Raw genomic sequence first — 21,724 nt, forward strand, 5'->3', positions numbered from 1 at the left:
AGTTCACCTTCCACACTGAAGATAAGCCAACCCGTCTGGTTCTCACTGGATTTTCCCTGTGTAGCACAGCCTTTCTTTGCACAATCAGATGTGGTATTATGGGGCTGTAGCAAATTTTCTGCTGCACAAGTATGTCATCAAATGTTGTGTGGATGTGAGCTCTTCAGAGATGTGATGAATTAATTTTGCATGTGTGTTAGCTGACAAGGAGAAGTAGAGAAACCGAGAGGGATTGTGAGTTTTTAGGCCCTGCCTGGACTGCTCTTTCATTTGGCTCATGTTCTGAGTAAATCTTGTGTAAATCTTGTGTGCTTCAGTTGTTTGCAACCCTGGCATATTCCACTTTAGCAATAGGACAACATTTATAACATTTGACAAGGTTCAGACAAATATCTCTGCAAAAAAACAAAAATTTTAGTATCTTTGGTCTAGTTTCTAGTGCATAATTACTTGGCACACCAGAAATAAATCAAGATTAAGTTACAAGTAATTTAACGCAAGAGTTTGATTTAATCCAATAATTCCTTAATATTGTTGTAAAAGTAGCAGTTCCACCACCAGATTATTTCACTTACTGAAAAATCATCATATTATTTGTGCAGTAAAATTCATGATTAACTTCCTGGTTTCAGACAAATTAACACGTTTGTTTGGTTAAATGCAATAGGAAGAAAAAAAACCTAAAAATAACTAATAAATAAAATTTTAAGTTCCCTCACTATAAAACATATTATTTACTCAAGATGGATTTTGTCTCAGAGGAAGTTCTCAGTAAGACGCATTAATCAAAAGTTAAATAAAAAAGTAAACAAATTAGTTATTCACAGTGGTGCGCTGGTGTAAGGAGAAGTTGGTATACTTTTCATTTCTGCCCCAGTTTTATTTTTAAGCAGATTTTTTATTTTATTTTTAAAAAGGCCAATACTTTAAATAGTGAAATGACAGAAATCTACAGAGCACAGAACCCCAATGCTGACAGGATATCTTAAATATTATTTAATCTTACTAATCAAATGCAGAATAAGCTGCAATATTTAAATTCTTTCTCAATAGGTGGTTGTGTCTATACATTCTGCCACAACCAGCTCTTTGAGAACATAAATGATCTTGATGTGGGCCAAAATGAAAAAGAGTTTGAGACTCCCGTCTTAGCATGAGCTCGTCCAGCCAATCATAGAGCCCCATTCAGCCAACTGCAGTATGAACAAGTTTAAAGTTGCAGAAATGTTAACTCTGCCTCTCCCAGAGAATATTGGCAGACCACTTTGGTGCTCAGCTCTGAATCCTTCGATAGCTTTACTGTGATCAGCGGAGAGCTCTACGCTTTGCAAGGAGAATTTAAATGCAGCGAAGCTTGAGGAGAGAAAACAAAAGTGACATTGGAGAAGGGAAGAAGCAAGCCAATACAAACTTTACAGGCTTAAAGCTGCAGCGAAGTAAAGCTTGTATGACCATGGCATGAAATGTGTGGAGTGGATGTTTCCTTTTAATGCTCAGAATGCAAGATACCATGGATTAAAGGAATGTTTCTTCACTATCAGTGAAGAAACATGTAATCTGGCACTAAATAAATAAATCAAACAAGTCTCAGATCCTTTCATCAGCTCTTCTTTTCACTGAGACACTCATGATTGTTCTATCCCAGAGTACAAAGAGCAAAATTGAAAAGGACAGGTAAAAGATCACATCTCAAGAAGGTGAATAAAGTCTGTCATCTGAGAAAGTGGGACTCAGCATTGATGCATTAAAAGCGTTTAAAAGATTCTTTATTTAACGCAACAAAGTGATGGTGGCGGAAACTTCCTCATAAATTGTTTTAAAATAATATCTTGCATAACTCATACTGTTAAAACAGATCAAAAGAAAGTTAAAAATTCAAAGTTTAAGCAAGAAACTAAAAATTCATGAAGTGAGTCAAATGTATGAGAGAAAAGAGCATCAGAAATGTTCCCATTAGCAGTAAATCTAATAATTGGCCCACTGGGACTAAAAGAAACAACACAAATCATATGATTACTTTTAAAAAAAGACACATTTTTGTCCCTGTTGTGACTCCACATGTCCCCTGAAAGAGTGTGCTTACAGAGCAGTTTAGTTCATTAGGAGTGCTGTCAGCTTTTTGTTGTTTGTATTGGTTAAATGCTTGCAATCCTTCTTTCTGCATGGTAATATTGAGCCAGATGGAGAGCTACGTGGACCGATGTACCAAACCCTAATCTGACGGCTTTTGGAGCTCATTCAATTCCAATTTTGTTGTAATCTGGCACTAAATAAATAAATCAAACAATCAATGACAGTTTTTGTAGAGAACTCTGATGTGATGTGATACAACATCATCTGCTGTTTTCATCCAAAATAGCTTGGATATATAAAGAACGTTTCTTCCGTATAGCGGATAAAGAGTATATATTGAACTTCAAATGCATTTTCAAACACATCGCAACTGCTGTTAATGTATTCTTTTCATCATCAGAGTTTGAGCCAATCTGTTAGCATAAATAAGTTATAGGATTACCTTAATTTCCCCTGAGTCAGCTAAGGTATTGGATGCATAGGCGGTCTTAACCCAAATGCAAGAAAAGTGTAAAACATGCCAGATTTTTTTTATGTTGTAGACCAGAGGGTTTTCAAGGGCCCACTGCCCTCTAATTTTTACTTGTTTCACTGCTTCCATACATCTAATTTAAATAAATGGATGATTAACAGCCTTCTGCAGCACTGGAGGCAACGCAATCATTTGATTCAGGTGTGATGAAGCAGAGAAACTCTAAAACATAGAGAACTGTGGGTCCAGTTTTAATTCCCTGCTGCAGACTTCTAGTTTTAATGTGCATGGTGTTATTTTTGAAGATCTGCAATGTTGTTCTTGTGCCAAACATTCCTTTTAGAAAATATCTTTTCAAACTAAAACTTCTCCCATGAGGGTTTAGGGTATTTTATTGGATTTTTTTTTTCTTTTAAATCACAATGACTAAGTTTCCTTTTTAGTACATCAGCAAATGTTACAAAGGCTTGGTCATTAACCATTCATTTGATTCACCTGCGCTGGAGCAGAGACACATCTAAATGTTAGTGTCACTCAAACACTGGAGTTGCTGTAGTCAAAAATACATTTCGTAAAAGACCTTTTGTAGCATAATCTTCTTGACTTCAAAACAGTGAGCTTTATATCAAGATGGTGTGGATTCTGAGGTAATTTGAATAGGGAGGCATTGTCACCTGAGTTTCTGGTGAGTCTTGTAAGTGAAATGTTGATTCACAAAGTGCTTTATCACAATGGTTTTAGAGGATGTTCCTCAAGTGAACTGATTTGGACAAGTTAATGCTCCAGGGCTCTCGCTATTGTCACATCACCGATTCCAACACTTAAAAGAAGATAACATCACTGAAGTTAGACATGATGCCAGGGAGCCTATTTAAAGCTTGAAGGGAAGGCAGCACAGCCTTCGGTCTCTCTGCTAAAACTAAATGCAACCACAACTTTCACAGTTTTAAAATGTACCAGTGAACCTGTTGTTTCCTAAAAACTCCTATCATAAACTTAATATCCAGTGTTTTTCACCTACAAATATGGGTGACGGATGGGGAATTAATTTTATATCTCAGCTGCAGGATTCCTAAATTCTAATTTTTTTTAATTTTTTTAATCCTTTCCATTTCTGCTTTGACTGTATTTGTGTCAAATGGATACAGGAGCAAGATGAGAATGAATTGAGCTAATCAGCCTCCACTAGAAATCAATACTGCATTCAATGACATTAGACAGATTTCCTCTTGGATTCTTCGAAACCTCTTCCAGGTGTTTGTGGTTAAGTTTTCCTGAAATTCTGAAAGCGTTTCCTGTAAATTACAAACTTTATCAAAAGCAAGGTTGACTAATTTTATTTTTAAAAACCTCTCATTGGTGGCTGTAAAAGTTCCCACGCATTTGCTGCAGCATAAGATCAAGATTTGTTTTCTGTCTTTTTGGAAAAGGCTTGATGGAGCTGCTTGTACGGCTGCAGGTTTTCACTTGGTTGAGCACAACTCTGTGTTTTGTGATGTGGTTTTGATTTATGCTCTGGAGGGGAATATCATTGGCTTGTCTCAAGTCAGTTTTCTGACTATGATGGAGTCAAATAAACAGAGATGAGCTTTTGATCATAACTTTCCTGACAGCTAAATAATGAGGAGGCTTTCTTTCTTGCAAAACCAATCAAAGTTTCACATTACATTGACAGTTTTTTGCTTTTAAACTGAAAACTTTTCATTCTTATGTGAGCTTAATTCTTTTTCCTGGTCTGTGGAGAAACTTACTTCTGTAAACCCTTGCACATATGTGTCCTCCATTCCACATGAGATGCAGCCATCAAGCTTTCACCGTCAGATTTTCTCCACTATTTTCCTTTGCACACTGCATTATCACAGCACTTCTTTCAGTGACGCCATGGGTATGACTTCTCTCTCCTTAAACCACATTCATGTGAAGCTCTCAATGTGAAGGCTGTACATCAGAGTCTTTATCCTCACCATCCTGAGTTGCAGCTTGCTTTCACTCCCATCACTTGGGACCAGTACAATCATTAGTAAAACCGCCAGTGGATTTGTTCGTCTATATAAAACTGCATTTTGTTAGCCATTCCCCATTGAAATCAATGCCCCATTTAAAAGAGCAACCACAGCTAGTAGTAGGTATAGCGACAGATATAAAGTCAGGGACGTTTCAGAGTAGATTATACTTGTGTGGGTTTTGGTGGTACTCTTGTTGCTGCTCTGCCTTGCCCGTTATTCCCCTCTGAGCAGAAATGTTTTGTTAATCCCGGCATTCCCAGGGAATTCATTTTTGATGGCCAATTCAGGTTCTTATTGTTAAAATTCAGTACTAAAACCGACTGCCGATTGAGATTTAATGCGCTAGGATTAAAACTGAACTAAAACAACTAAACCTTTTAAAATCATCGAGTTAGTATACACCAGTTTCACTTGCTTAGTGCAGCTGAGGAAAAAGTGATTTTAGTTTTGGTGGCACTGTTGTGCAGAATCAAATGTGCTGATAAAATGTATTGCACTTTTCCCACATTCAAAGGACATTGCACAGATACATCAAAGTTGTGGTACCATTTTTTTATATCCAAAGTTGAAATCTGTAAAAAAACAAAACTTATGTCTGGTTCACATGGCAAGACGTTAAAATTATCTGCCTGTTATTTGTATAATGGTTTTAACCATAAAGTTTGACCCAGTATTGAGCAACATAACACAAAAATAAATTACAGTCACCAAAATCTCGATGTCAGACAGGAACTCTTGCTAAACCTGTTGAGAACACACCTGAGTTCAGAGTTAACAAACATGGCAGGCTGCTGGGAAGACACATTGAGAATAGCTTGTGGACTATATTTAACCATTTACCACAGAAGTTAATGATTACTTTTGACAAAAATCCTAAGTAGGAAAACCTACAATTCTGGCATCATCCAGTTGTTGCTACTCTAGTTCTATTGTGATGCACACAGTCAGTCATGGTTGGCATCAGTTTCTTAAAATACACAGTTGTCTTATAGCTCACACCTAAAACAGGTCTGACATATTGAATTAATACTCTTTTAAAGTAAATCCTCTGGTCTGTGTTTCAGTTACACCTTGCCAGAACCAGGTTAGAATCCCTTTTGCTTTTAGAGCTGCATTGATTCTTTGTGTCATAGACTCAAAAAGGGCCCATGTTAACATAATAGTATCATGCAGTTGATGTGGATCTGTCATATGAACATTTATTCTCCTGTTCCATCTTATTTCCAAGGTTTTCTATTAGAAAAGTTAAAGCCACAAGCCTGAACTGCTGATACAAGGCAGGACAGATTCATGCTGTAATGTTTTTAACAACAAATCTGACCCTATTATCTCAATGTCACAGCTGAAAGCAAGATTCATTAGATCTGGAAACATTTTCCTAATCTGCCATTTTCTAATTTGGGTGAACCAGTGTGAATTGCATAACCTTATTTTTCTCTTCTCAGCTGAGGGGCCCCTGGTGTGAGTCTTTGCTGGAGCAGCCCTTGCAGGATTTGACAGTTTGGAGTCAGAGATGGCTTTTCATGTACTTTGGTTGAAATAAGTGATACAATTTGAACAACCTGTCTGCTTGTTTTACTCAGACCACAGAGGTAAAGACAGTGCTTTCATCCACATAACTGTCACTTAGAGGTTATTATGTTTTTTAACCATTTTCTGTTGAGGATTAAGAAAAGAAGTGTGCACCGAGTGGCTGCCATGGTTTGGTTTAGTTTGACTTTTTAAAGATTTACTGTCAGTGTATATGAAATAAATTCATGAATCCTATCTTTAGGAAAGGTTTTATGTATCCAAAAATATTAACTCAAATCTATCCATCCATCCATCCATTCATCCATTTTCTGTTCACCCTTGTCCCTAATGGGGTCGGGAGGGTTGCTGGTGCCAATCTCCAGCTACGTTCCGGGCGAAAGGCGGGGTTCACCCTGGACAGGTCGCCAGTCTGTCACAGATTAACACAAATCTACTTGGTCTAATATTTACAAATCAGAATAAATTTGTGCCTGTTAGTGTTTTTTAATAGTATTTTCTGCAAAAAGTGTGTGAATCTATTCCATTAAACATTTCCCCTGATGACATGAAACGAGAAGCAGAGTGTACTCTGGACAGACAGTGAGTCTTTCATGACACTAACATAGAGAGACAGACAGAGGCAAGGCACGCTTACCCAAAGACAAATAATAAACCAGTTAATTAAACAAGGAGGCTTTTTCACTGTTAGAGTAAACCAGAACATCTAACCCCCACTTTGCTAACAATTAGACTCGTTTCAGCTTCTTGTAATCCATACATAAAATGGATATTAATTGATTTTGTCCTGTTTGTAGTGATACCAAATGATCTCCTTATGCTTGAGCCTGTACAACTGATATCAGAAAGGTGGATACAGAACTCATGCTCAACGAATGAGCATAACATATTCACATGAAGTAATGTCTGGTAGCGTAGGTTAATGAATAATGGAGACATGTGCGTCCCTGGCAGGGTCGTAACATTCTCTGCTATGTAAGGATTTCACTTACATAGCATGGTAAAACTTCAAAGCATTACTTTTAGAGAGAGATGGTCAAAGACAGGCATTTTTTTTGCCTTTCCTAGTTGTTTTATTATTTTTTTTCCAAGTAAAATGTCAGATTTATTACTTTTCCTCAGAATTCTGACTTAAATCTAAAAAAAAATTGACAGTTTTTCTGACTTTTGGTCTCCAAAGATTAAAGTCAGATTGCTTTTTTTCAAGTGGTCCTAATCTTTTTCTGTTAAATGTTAACATGTTTGCATGACAGAAGAAATGAACAGGACCAAGAGTAGAGTGTTAATTTATCGTTTTGGACAATGTTTTGACAAGAGAACTAAGTAAGTTGGTTGGTTTGCATGGAAGTCCAGGAAGAAGTAGGTGACTTATTTTGCAGGAAAATATGGGTCCTGAGTACACAGAAATCTTCTCCAAAAATAATACGAATATTTGCTGATACAATGACACTTTAAAAAATTGTTCAGTCAGCTATGATCCCATGTAAGATTGTGCATTTCTTGAAATATCCTTGTCAGAGAGTGCAGACTGGGTCACATGGATTATCATGTCAAAGAGGTTAAATAAGAGGAAAGCAGTGGCCAGTACTGCAGCTCTCTGTGTGCTGTGGGGCTCTGACAAAGAGCTCACTGCCAAATCAGCACCCACTGGAACAGCCAGGCTGATTTGGATCAGCCAGAGGTATCTGCTGCAAGCTAAAAAAAAGATCTCATTCAGGGAAATCAGGCAGATGTACATTTTGTGAACAACGTAAGATGAAAATATGATATCCACAGTAGATGATATTTGATTATTAGGCATATCAGGTGACATATGAGGCCAGTGAATGAAATGCAGAGTTCCTGTTTAAAAATGGAAACAAATATGAGAAAGGCATATGTGGTAATATTAGTTAGCTTATATAATTTTGCAGGCTTTTTGACAAACATTAGTCACTGATTTTCTCCAACTGCCAAGCATTTTGGTGGCATCATGGCGAAAACTGCTTTGACGACGGCTTTGAATTTATTTAGCTCCTTAGGCTGAATGAACCTTAAATGTGAAGGAATTATTAATAAAATTTTGGTTTCTGTTGCACTAAGAATCTTAAAGGAATATTTTGTTTTAGGAATATGCTTGGAAGTAATCAGTCCCACCACACTTTATTAATGAAAATGACAAATATAAATCATTCAAAAAGTCTCCCTTAACTTTCTGTACATGATTCAGCTTCTCTATGTTATTCTAATTTAACTATGCACTTGTATGTTCTTGTTACCTTTTGTAATTTCTGCCCTGTTTCTTTGAAAATGGGGCTGATTTATGAATAAAATAACTAATAATAATATAATAAAATAATTTTCAAGAACTAGTTAAACAACTCAGAAAATTAGAAGATTTTCCAGATGCTGTGGTAAATGAAATCTTCATTCTCTTAAAATTGGCACTGAAATTCAGTATTTAACTCTTGAAAAGGGAGCGCCCACTATGTAACAAAAAAACTAAAACTCTGGTTTCAGGTTTCTGTTCCTAATGTAGATAAGAAATTGAACTTCGACATGGAAAATTGACGTTCTAGGTCTATATTGAATGTACAGTGCATGTAAAGCTCCAATACATCTTACAATACAACGCAACAAGGCTGGAACCACTGATAATGCCCCTCTAACCCAGATAAGGCTTTGTAGTATCTTTTAATTAATACCAAGCAGATTTCGTATTCTAGCTTTCCTTTGAGGTCCTAAATCAGAGGTTGTGTGAAGCAAAATTTAATAAAGCAGCACATGTTCATGATCACAGTTTCATTTTGTTTCTCCGTCAAAAACAGAACAGCTCACTCAAGGTTAAACAGCACATTAAATCCAGTGCTTTGGTTCTGCTTGGCATCAAGCCTTTATAGCCTTTATTACCAAATGATCTTAAGATAACAGCGAAGATCCCTGGTGTGACTCAATCGCTAACTAATGGTTCAGAAAGCTGGAGCAGAAAAACCTACAGCAGAACTGTCTGACTTCCATAATTATATAATGTTTAAATTATTCTGCCTGGTTTTACTACATATAACTGTAACTAAGCCTGTCTTCATCCTGTACATTGGATGTATTTAGATTATTTTTTAAACCTATAAAATAATGAAAGTTACTAAAATCTTTAGGTAAAAGAATCTTAAAGTTTTTTTAGTCCATCAAACCACAGGAAGTATCTCCAAAATATAAATGTTTTCTCCCTGGTTGTTTTCGATAACTGTAACCTGGTTTTTTGCTGTTTTTTTTTTTATTTTTTAAATTATGTTAACTGGATCTTCTTCTTGGAGTGGCCATTCAGTCCGTGTCGGGAAATAACTAGTTTCACTGTGGATCATAAAGTTTTTTACTTTTCTTTTGTGGTTAATTCTTTCATTTGACTTCAAAGCATGTTGATCTCTGAGACACAGAGTCCATTTACTTTCTAAACGATGTGGTGGCAGGATATTCCCAGAACATGTATGCTTGTGTGTAACTAGGTGACATCTTTATGCCAAAGTGTGATACAAACCTGTGGAAGTCCACAATTATTTTCCTGATAGCTCGCATAAATTAAATCGTTCAAGGATTTCATGCAAAAAAGCAGCATGTTTAAAGTGTTACCTTGAAATACATCCACAGATGTGCCCCAATTTAACTTAAATGTAAAAGCATTAATTTATTTCAGAATAAAGTTCTGAATTCAAAGAAAATGGAAAATATTTTGATTAATCTAATTAGCCTGATATCTCAAAATTTCTTCTTTAATTCAATGCCAGACAGTTAGCAGTAAAGTATATCTGTGTTTCCGGACCTGTTTGTTTTGGACGTGCCCCACCGGACCCCCAATGGCTGCTGGAGACGCGCCACAAGGAAGGGAGCACATAGGAGATGGATGGATGATCTGGCCTTATTAAGAGATAAACTCCAAGGAGTGTAGCCTGAACAGTGCCTGTTTTCATCCCTGCTCAATAATTATCTGAGCTAAGAGCCCAAATATCTAAATAGTCTTGACTATTTACGTTATCTTACTTAACGAAGGCAAGACAGTTTTATTTGTATAGTACATTTTCAGAAATAAAGCTATTCAAAGCGCTTTACATGATTAGAATAAAAATAAAACATCAGTCAAGCAGACCACAAACACAATAAATACATATTCCAGTGACAAAGTAAAGGAGAAAGATGACAGGTTTAAAAACAGACTACACTTTATGCTGTTCCAGTTTTTATTAATCAAAGGCAGCTCTAAACAAAGAGCTTTTTTAACTTTGAAAGAAGAAAACTCTTAAGTTCAGATCAAAAATAATGCTGCTGTCTGAATAAAAAGATAAGTTTGCTTTGTTTTATTATATATTTTTTTTTTTGCTTAAAATATTAGTGAGAAGCTTTTTCTCCATAAGATGTCCTCTAATCAGTCCTTTATTTTACGTAATATCTTGTCTGTTTGTGGTGAACGCAAATTTGACTTTCCCTTCTCATTTCCAGGGTCAGTGGTCTTCATGACATGTCTCTCCCAATTACTCCTGAAAAGTCTTCTGTGGTTGAAGTTTCTTTTGAAAAAAGCTGGTTGGTTATAATAGGCCTCCAAAAAGGAAATTAGACTTTAGATTATATTCCACAGACATCGTGGGGGCACATGGTAAGAAATTAATGACTGCCTTTGCCTTTTAGGAAGATGCCCCAAAAAGTCACTTTTGATGAAACCGAGGATAATGATCCCAGCTTCTTAACTAATTCACCAAAATGAAACTTTTGAGGGTCCTGCTCAGCTCCTTTGGTGGTTTAGGCCAGACTAAATATGCTTTCATCCTAGAAACTGTAAAAGTTTTGTCCTTAGTGTACAAATTCTTTAAACTAAGTAGAGTTTTTATGGCTTGTTTTATGTGGATGACATAACTTCTTATAGTTTCTTATGCGAGCCAGAATTTCCTTTCTTTGTTGCATAGCTCAGTCTTTGTCAGATTATTGCATTTTGCATGTTGGAAATCTAATTTTTTTTATTGTTCTTTTAACTGAATAATGATGGCATTCACCCCAGATCACATTGTGACTTCACTCATTTAGACATTGCTAACTTGTTTCATTTTCACTTTATATCACTGTGGTGCTGAGTAAAACTTTGTTGACTCCTCTCTCTCACTGTTATCATTTGCAGGGATGTTTAATAAAGATACATTCACTTCGCACCTCTGTGTCTGTTCCATCGAGCATACAAATAAAAACACAGCTAATTATCCTGCTAGAGTTTTATGGATGGGTACTTTCCTCATTACTAATTGCTCTTTTGCCTTCAAATTGAGATGAAAATGTTCCAGCAGTGAACACAGATTACCTTTGAGGCCATTTGATGAAATTGCTAAATGAAAAGGCTGCAACGACAACACTTGCAGAGTGCAGACTGCAAAATTAGATCAGTCTGTGACTGGAGGATTTCAGAAAAATCTCATCAAATCAAATTGTTACACAAAATGAGGCTACAAGTTAGATGGATAGACAGGAGAAAATGTGTAGGGAATGTCTTTGAAGATGAGAAAAGGTGTCTATGTAATGCATAGTTGTAAATTACCATTCACACCATTGAGGCCAGCTAAATTACAATGTTTCAGATGATTTTGCAATTTTTCCCCCAAACAAAATATCCAGCTCATTCCAGAAAACGTTTTGAACAAGCCACAGTTTTGTTTTTCTCAACGTTCTCGTTCTTCTCTTATCAAGGAACCAGCAGTCAGAGTGAGGCGTTTGCTCCAGTTTCAGAAACAGATATTTAAACTTCATGTGATAGAAAACACATTATAGTTTGTTGCAGAAATGGTAGAGCAGCTGCACAGCAGATTATGATAAAAATGAGTGAGCCAGAACTATTGTGTCTTTTCTTGTGTAATAATCCAAGATGCAACTGTGAATATGACTGTAAATGTATTATAGAGTTGTTTACCTTACACTTAGCTGTCACCAACAAACTTATCAGTGTCGGCAGACATTTTAGGTATGGCTTAAGAATTGAAATAGAACTTTTATGAAGCAGAAAATAAATACTTCCTCTTTTGGTTTTGTCATGCTACTGCAAATTAGAAGCATATACAGTACAAGGCACGTCCTCACTTCAGCACTCAGGGGGAAAATTGAATGTAAAAGAAATGTTGGAGAACCACTGAGCTTCTATTCAAGACTAGACCGTAGTTTTGTGAATATAACACTCCAATTAAACCAGACGGTTTTCATTCTGGGTTTTCTGATATCATTCCAGAGACACAAGGTGCACGTCTCTCAGAAGTCAAAGCTTCCTCATGTCTGGTAGGCATTTTTCCTAAAAGCCATTTTAATTTGCATTCGGGTTTTGCAGTGTGTGGAAATTGCATTATCCTGCCGCACTGGGCACAATTTTCTTTAGCATTAATGAAGGGAAATGGAGACCTCTTGCTGGTATGACTACCAGCAAGCCGCTTGGGTTGAAGTCACTGAGGAGACAGTTCACATATTCAGACAATTACTCACAAGGGATTCCTAGAAAGTTAACTGGCAAGAGTTAGATGTGAGCCACAGCGGAATAACAAAATCTGACTTAGTCAGTCTGAGCTACCAGCAAAACTGGCTGATGACTTACATGGCCACTTTGTTAGGTACACACATTGAAATGTTCCCTGCATACTTTTAGCAAAGTGCAGATTGTAGGGTCACAATTTGGGATAAACAAAATGAATGCAAAGATCCATCCTGCGTGTAGTACTGACATCAATAGTGCATAATTTAAATGCCATGAGCCTATTTGATTTGGGATTTATATAATCATTTAGAGATTTATAAACTAACAAACATACTTAAAGTTTGTTCTCTGAGCTGCAGGGAGTCAGAGAAAGAATTTTAGAACTGTTGTGTTCTCTGGTTTTACTGAGAATATGAGCAGCAAACAAACAAACAAAAAAACAATTTAACCAGCTTGCTGTACAATATCCAAATTCACAGAACTCTGTTGCTGTAATGGGATAAAGTGGCAATGAAGGAGTTGATAGTGTAAATCTGTATGTGTTAAGATGATGTGAGGATGCCTCAGTTAGGAAATGTTAAAATGCATAAGTAGATGATTACCACAATAATGGAATATCTTTGCTGATTATATTTGATGCTAGAGGCCAATAAAGAGGCTGAAAATAGAAGCAGCACATGCATGGAGAAAAAAGAGCCTTTTAATTATAGAGAGGAGTCCAGCTCTCAAAGAAATGCTGCTAAAACAAATTCTATACGAGTAACTTTATGATTTTGTTACCTACTGCACAGAATAGTGGGAAAAATAACGCAATTCATAGGAAACCCACTTTACTTTCTTCGTTACAGGAAATTTGTGCTGCAATGAAAGAACATTTTCTAATTTTGAATGAAAATCTAAATATTTGTAAGAAAATAAATGATATAAACTATCCTTGACACTCATCATGCATCTTCAAACCTCCAAGGTTACCATGCAAAACAAGATCGTATAAAGGAAGCAGGAAGCGCAGGGGATTCTGGGTAAATGCATCTAAAATAAATGAGTTGCAAGACAAATGACTCATGAACTTTTCCAAATGACAAATCCTACAACCGCTAAAATCAGACACTCCATTTTTTATTACTTTTTATGAAGGAGGAAGTTTCACTTATGTCTTTTTACAAGATTTCCATGACGTTTCCTTCAGTAGTTCTTGATGTAGCGCCACCACAGGCGAGGAGGGGAACAGTTTTTTTAAAGAGTTTGGATCGTTTGACAGTGCAGTGTGAATGTGAACAGAACCAGCTGAAAATGTAACAAATGTTGCAATTTTGGTCCCCAATCAAATTCAGGCTGCCGCACTACAAGGTGTGAAACACCCTAAAAACATAATCAAAGACATAGACGTGCTTGTGCACCTCTTTGCACCACTTTTGCTTAATAAACATCAGAATCAAGCAAGGAAAGACAGATCCAGGACAGGTAAAAAAAATTTATGCATTTTAAACACAGCAAAATTTCCAATACACATATTGGAAATTTCCACTGTTGTTTAAGGAACATGTCTGACCCTGGATTTTGATAATTTTCAGCAACTCAAACAACATTATCTCATTTTAACCAAAAAATATACAGTTCACATTAAATGACCTTTTAGGTTTGTCGTTCTGCTTTTGTGTTTGTCTCGCTTTCCAATTAGAAGGCTAACTGGCTTCTATATGCAATTTTTTCAGCAAACTTGTCATCAGAGGACTCTTCTGCTCTTCATATTTTCATACCTTCTATTTCCCAGTCCAAATAGATTTAAAATTGACACCGCAAATTACTGACATGAACATTCTGCCTGCGGCAGTAAAATCGAATCGGAGATTTTTTTCTACACTAATTACCTCAGCTCCTTATTTTTGTTCATGGTTTCTCTTCCTCTGAGGTTTTTTTTTCCAATTAGGGGCAGAGTTACAAAAACAATTTGAATAGATACAGTAAAAGGAATGCCATGCATAAATATATCTGCATTTCATTTAGGTTTTTGCAACATTTTACATAATCCCACCACTCAGAGGTTTCAGCACAATTTACAACCTAGCAGCTATATTTGGTCTAATTTTCCACAGAACTGAATGAAGGCTAAATGTACAACTTAAAAAGTATTTCTATTAATAAGTGATCTTACTTTTTCCTCTCCCATTTTGTGATTCTGTAATTTACTGTCAGAATAAATCCAGCTGTTTAAGAACATTTGTAAGGAAACAGTAGATTTACACACAGAAGACAGGTCCAGCGTAAAACTTTAGTGGTTACAACAAGAGGTCATTAAACAATATCAAAACCTTTGAACCTCTTGCCAAGCCAATTATTCAATCCATTATCTGAAATTAAAAAAGGTGTGACATAACTGCAAATCTACTAAGACTTGGCCGTCTACCCATTTACTCTACAAACCTAATGTTTATTAACAAGCATCAAGAGGACATTGTTGAAAAGGAGCAATACGTAATGTTGGAAGTTTGCTACAATGCATGTAAAGGAAACAGCAACCATGGGAAAGAAGTTCCACTCAAAGGAGACCCAAATTGAACTTTGGCCTATATATAAAATATTACGTGTGGTGAAAAGCTGTTATACAACCATGGTGGTTGCATGCCTTACTTTAACAGGGACATGAAAGTTGTCGGAGTTGATGGGAAGATGAATGGGGCAAAATGTGTCACAGTTTTAGAAAAGGACGCCTTAGTTGCTACAAAAGACTCAAGACTTGGATTAAAGTTCACCTTCCAGTTGGGCAGTAACCATAAGCATACAGCTAGAGATACAGAGAAATGGATATTCAGAGCTCAGAATGGCCCGGTTTAACTTCAGACCTACATTTGATTATAAAACCTCCATTTTCAGATTTGCTTTTGTGAACAATGCTCTTTGAATGTAAAAATGTCTAAAAGGATTTAAAGCTTCTTGAAATGTTTTGATTTTTGACTGTTTCACATACAGTAAAAATGTGAAACTGTTGCTTCTTTGCTGTTTATTTGATCCTATTTTCTCTGCACAGACTAATATCGTTACATGCATCCTACTTTCTCAAACTGGTGAAGGGAAGGCATGTGTTTCTACTTGTGTGCATTTTGCTTTTAATCTCAACCCAGATGTAAGGATCTATGATCTTTTATGACATGAGGCTTTTTGTTTCTTGCGTCAAATCTTTTTCTTAGGCTCCTCTAACTTCAGGGCACAGATGAAGACTGAAAATGTTCTTTATTTGGTAGAGGGGACTTCTGCTACTCTCCCATGTGGAGGAGCTTAGGGAGCTCACTGGCATAGCATGAAAGGGAGAAACAGCTGCTTTTATGCACACAAGCCTACTACACAAACTCAGGAGGGCTTCTTGTTGTGGAGCCTGGTTGCCTTCCTCTGTGTCTCTGTGTGTGAAATGGCTGAGAGGTCTGAGGAAGGCTTGAAAGTCCCTTCACAGCAGAATGCAATTTCAATATATGAGAGCAATAGCAGTTTTCCCCAAAATGCCATTGCACTGTAGCAGAATCAAATATTTTCTTTAAAAGAAGAAAAGAAGAAGTTTAATGGCATTTAATGGGTAAAGTGGTCAGGATAAATGCAACTCTTCTGCACACCTGCAGGTTTGAGCTAATGATATGTTTTGCCCCCAGTGGTCTGCCAAATAACAAGAGATGCCTCGTCTTTCCTGCAACCAGCTGTTAAGGAGATAACAAGGGTTCTCTACACTTGAAACCCTGGGAAGTGTAATCTTAGCATGAACAGTGAGAAAATTAATGGTTTTTTTTGTGATTTATGGTGCGAATAAAATCAGTGAAATGGTGTTATTTTTTTTTTCCAACTCTAAAAGTCAACTAAGCAGCCACAGCTGATTTGATATGTTTAATGAGTTATTGTTGTGCACATGATGATATTGTATTATTCACAGTTTAAGACTGGTAGACTTTAATCATTTAACAAGATCAGTTGCACGGTCTCACTGTTCCAAAGTAATTCGACCAAATGTTAGACAATTAAATCAAACAGTTATTGAGGAGTGTGTTGGAAGACACACACAGTGTTGGGCATAGATTTGGCCAAACAGTCAAATAGTTGAAATTACTAAAGTTTTAATAAATGTCATTTTTTCATTTTTCTATCAACTATCGTAGCATCACACTGCTAAAAGTGTAAATCTCATTTTGTCGGAAGTGTAGAAATGAAATGTCCTCTTAGTGAGGGAATTTGGACACATTATGTTTTGCCCCATTTCTTTGACTCCTGGAGGGGATCTCTAAGCTGGAAATTTGGACACACTGAAAAGAAAGAAGAAAAAATATATTAAAACAACATTTAGAAGGATCTTTAACTCACTTTCTTTGTACATATTTCAAAAGGGAATAGTAAATTAATTTACTCCCTGGGCAAACAGAAAACCCACATGTCGCTCTCCTCTGTGGGATTTGGGTTTTAAAGCTTACAATTGGCCTGGGGGGTTTGGAGAGCTCAGGGGGGCAAACTGAGGGATCCTGCAGAAGCAAAGAATGACTTGAATCACTGAAATAAGGAATAGGAGTGAGAAGCGGGTTTGAATCAAGCCTCCTGCTGAGTGGGCGGAAGAGTGGCGGAAAAAGAGTTAGAAAGGGGTCCACTGAGAGTGTTACTCAGCTCTCTGCAGGGGTTATGCTCAACTGAATTAATTTGTTGTGAAATGTGCAAGCCGGGCCTGGACCCAGGCTTGTGTGCATTGGAAACAGAGAGGACAAGGAAGCGGATGGGTAGACTGATATGTTGGGAGGCTATGTCATGGAACTGAATGTGAAAAAGCAAATTCTGCTGCAGGGTTCAGTCCTGCTGACCCAACTACACCATCACAATGTATTACTTTGTCTGAACCCATTTTTCTGCCCTTACATTTACATCAAAATGCAAAACACATTAGCATAAGCAACCATCCATGGAATATGAATGAAGATTGGGGCAACACTGCCTGGGTTCATTTTGTCTTTCCATTGGTCATATTTCATGTTGCACAATGTTGCTCCCTTAAAAAGTCGACAGATACTGAAGGAATACCAGTACAAGGAAAACAGCTATTGAACACCTCAGCATTTAGTTCATAGGTAAGGCTGTGTGTAATATAGTGAAAGTTATAGGGAGTAAACATAGATCATATGAAAACATTATGTGCAAAAAGTTATGGAGAGCCAAGACGTGTCAGTATTTGTAAAGTGAAACCATGCTAGTTGATGGTACATAGTTTAATCATTAATTTAAGGACAATGTACCACAGAAAAAGGATCTCAAGATGAGTAAATGACAATGAATACAATGGGATTGTTGTAAAGCCTCTTTTGCACAACTTATGAATTTCAGTGAACACCATTTGGGCCATGATCTGGAGATGAAACGATTTTAATTTCATCATAATCCAACCTTCACCAGGTGTTACTCACAACACTTCTGACAAAAGAAAGTGATTTAAAGAGCTGAGCCAAAGACGACTTGCACATTGCTGTAGAACGACCTAAGATTCACAAGTCTAAGTTTTCCATAAAATCATCATGAGGTGTTCTCTATCACAATAATCTTTATGAATGTTCGTCACACAAGACTCTACTGCAGTAGAGTCAGATGAGGGGAAGGAGAGGCAGAAACTCACGGCACAGAAACCAGTTTGTAAAAGAAGAGAGGAAGAAATGTTGAATATTTACTGGCAGGAGCATTTGAACACTATAGAGCCACTGTCTTGAGCACTACCTACCAAATCAATACCAGGATGACCGGTCAGAATTAAATGCAGGGGCTTGTTTTTAAAGAGCAGTTCCAGTTATTCGGAGGCGAGTTCTAGTACATTTGATCTGCCTCCAGTAATTGGCATTTAGAGATCTCTCTTGCTACTTTTATGTACCTGGACCCAGAACTCGATGTATGTATCAAAACCATTATTGAGTGGCACCTTTACACCTCTACCATATTAGTAGACTTTATATGTAAATGATGTATAATTGCAAATTATTTTTTTTTGTCCAATTTATGTTTGTGATTTTTCTTGTAGACACTGCATTGCTGAGGGTTTTTTTCTTGGTTAATTAGAACCACTTTTCACTTAAATAACACATTTATGCATTATTTAAGCAGTGAGATAGAAAAAGGAATAGAGGGGAGATATGAGAGAGAGAAATTCAACAAAGAAAATGGAAGTGAGTGAGTATCCAAAGGGCTTATTAGTCACTAATCCTGACAAACTAGGACAGAATAAACGCTGCTTCCTGTTCTCACTTCCTCCTCCACCTAGCTCGATTGTATGTGACTGGCCAATTATCATATTAAAGCTGTTGTTTTCTCACAAAGACATCCATTTATGGTGATAATGTTATAACTTCCAAGGTCATGGCAGATGAACCCTAAGAAATCAACTGGAGTGATGAGACTGATGCTCCTCTTGACATCCAACTGTTGAGCCCACACTGATGCTAGCTCCCGCTGTCAAAAATACTTAACTCTAAGGAAAATGTCTTCATAATTTTTATTCCAGCTGTGTAAAGGAAATCTAATTACTGTGTTTTACTAAAATGATTTTTTTGTGCTTATTAAGAGAATGATGCCTATTTTGAGTTGCACCATGTAGATGCTGCCAATGTATAAATGGTACTTGGACAGAAAATGATATCCAAATCTCCAACACGATGATCTTCTACCTACATAGTTTTTCACTTAAAAGAAGTTCTGAAAAAAAAAACAGCCTGCATGCAACTATCTTTGTATAATCAGACAATTATTAAAATACAGAGATGGTACCAAACTTTTTTTGCACTACCGTTTCAAGAAAAACAAATGGTGCTCCTGGGTTGGCTAACGCTGATAGCTAGTTAGTAATGCAAGCTAGCAGTGTGCCAAGTTGCATTCCTTCTAGGTATTTAGCTTCCCACCCTTCTTTTTTTTCCCAAATGTTTTAGATTTCCTCTTGGAAAAAATTTACAAATTCTATTGCATGTTAATAGCCAGAAAACTGTTTTTGGCACTTTTGTCATATTCAGCGATACCGCACCAAGTCCAGTATCTGCACCTGGATCCACCTAATTTCTTCTAAGAGCTTCTCTACATTATTTGGTCTTTGTAAAACGAACCAGTAAATTTATTTAGATCAGGTGTGTCCAGAGTCTGACCACCAGGGCTGGTATCCTGTCTGTTTTGGTACCTGGCTCTAGTCTTTTCCTCCTCAACATGTCAGTGTTCTGCTGAGGCCTGCTAATGAGACATCATTTGATCCAGGTGTGTTGAAGCAAGGAGAAAACTAAAATATGCAGGACAGGGGTCCTTGAGGACTGACTTTGGACACCCCTGATTTAGATGCATGTAACCTTAGAAAGTCAGAGGCTCTAGTGGCTGTGGAACAGTGGCATCTTGTTATTCTTGATAGGCAGCACAGTGTGCAGGTTGTGGGTCTGCATCGTGTCATAGTGCGTGCTCCCATCACCATCAGGGGTGAGGGAACCTGCTCTACATGAATATGAATGGTATTTGTTGTGAGTGCACATGCTTGAGAGAATATAAATCATTACTTTATGTTTGAGTCGATCTGTGTTGCTGCTCAGACAAAACAATCTCAGATTAGTTGCTTGTATTGGAAGAAATCACGAATTCTTGGAGTGTTTTGGAAATCTGCTTTGCTTTCCCTGTTCCTTCTGCTTCTTTTTTTATTTTCAGGGCTCAGTGGTTAGCAACTGTTTGGCAGGTTGGAAAGCTCAAGTCTCATTCTGCAGGTGAAGGTTTAGACAGCCGACGGTTAGAGTCTGGGGATTTACTTAGATGGACAGAGTGATAGGAGAAGTGAGATCTTTGTAGACATTCTGCTAAAAAAAAGGAAGCTGCATTCCATTATCTGACAACTTTGTTTTTTCATCCATTAGAAAGTGTTTTATGTGGTAGCTCCCTCAATTATGATTCTGTTTGCGTTATTTAAATGTGATTCATAATGAATTAATGTAAATAAAAAAAACTATAAATCTGTATAGTTTTGGATCTCTTTAGTGGATCTCTTTATTTAATTTACATTTTTCCCCTTCGTGTCTGTTATTACAAACACACACATGCATTTGTGTGGGGAGACGTGGGGGTCAAACAGGGTGACCCAGACTGATTTTTCGAGAAGCAGAATGCAGTCAGCACCATTACTAACACGGCTTCCCCATCCAAAAGAGCTGCCAACTGAAACAACAGGCTGCCAGCCATGTGAGTGGGACTTTATGCAGCATAGCATCAGTCTGTCAAGGTGGAGGCACCCCCCCATCTCAGCTGATTTGACACAGTCAGGTGAAACAAGTTGAGCTTTCTGGCAAAAAGTTGTTGGTTTTTTTCCCTGTGCTTTTTCTTAACCATGAATTCCAGCCTGGGTTTAAAGATTTGGGCGTCCAGTTCAGGACAAAACAAAAAACAAAATAAAAAAACAGGGAGGTAAAGGAGCTATACCCAAGAAAAATAAAAACTTCCCGTTGTCTTTCAGAGTGATAGAAATGGGATGTTTCCCCCCTTTTTTTTTTTACATAAGTGTGTTTTATAAGAGTTTAGAAGGACAGAGAAGCAGTTATGTTTGGAAAAAAGGAAAGAAAACACGTCAAAGAAAACAGGTTGGAATAAATAGCTGCAAACAAAACTATTCTCCCAAAAGTAAAAGTGGAAAAACAAGCAGGCAGGTGAACAAGGCTGACAAATTTGGCAGGCAGACAGACTGAAAAGGACTGCATATACACAAAGAGAGAGGGGGAGAGAGAAAGTGAGACACAGGAGGCTTCAATTGGGACAAAACATAACAATACAGTGGGGAAAAAACAACCAAAAATAGAGAAAAATATTCTATTGAACAAAATACGGGAGAGGAGAGAATGAGAAGCATGAGAGATTGATTCTGATCATGCCTCTTTTATTTTTAAATATTGCATATGAGTTTGGGAAGAGATAAGCAATGTTCACATTATTTATCATTAACACAAATTCCTTTTTTGTAATATTAATTGTGAATTATTGTAACAAGGATAAGCTTTTTTAACATGTGTTTGCACAGCAATTTCGTTTGTAATTTAGCCATTTATTTCGGTTGTTGGCACCAGAAAGCAACAATAAATATCAGCATAATGGAACATCTGAATGAATGCAGTTATTGTGTGCTGTTTAGTAATAAGACTGCAACACATAAGGTAAATGATG

At 37.0% G+C, this 21,724-nt stretch overlaps 1 protein-coding gene across 2 annotated transcripts in view; it reads left to right on the plus strand.

The window, feature by feature from the left end:
- Positions 1-21,724, plus strand: part of LOC122842596 (gamma-aminobutyric acid receptor subunit pi) — a 59,205-nt gene that overhangs the window by 16,450 nt on the left and 21,031 nt on the right. Inside the window, exon 1 of one of the 2 annotated variants that reach the window (XM_044136622.1) lies at positions 19,883-20,005. The exons of the other annotated variant lie outside the window; for it this stretch is intronic. The gene's annotated coding sequence lies outside the window, so the exon portion shown is untranslated. Of the gene's footprint in view, positions 1-19,882; positions 20,006-21,724 lie in introns of those variants that run through there. 2 annotated transcript variants of the gene reach the window in all.

Source organism: Gambusia affinis, linkage group LG13, assembly GCF_019740435.1.
Source record: "Gambusia affinis linkage group LG13, SWU_Gaff_1.0, whole genome shotgun sequence".
NCBI classification, from domain to species: Eukaryota; Metazoa; Chordata; class Actinopteri; order Cyprinodontiformes; family Poeciliidae; genus Gambusia; species Gambusia affinis.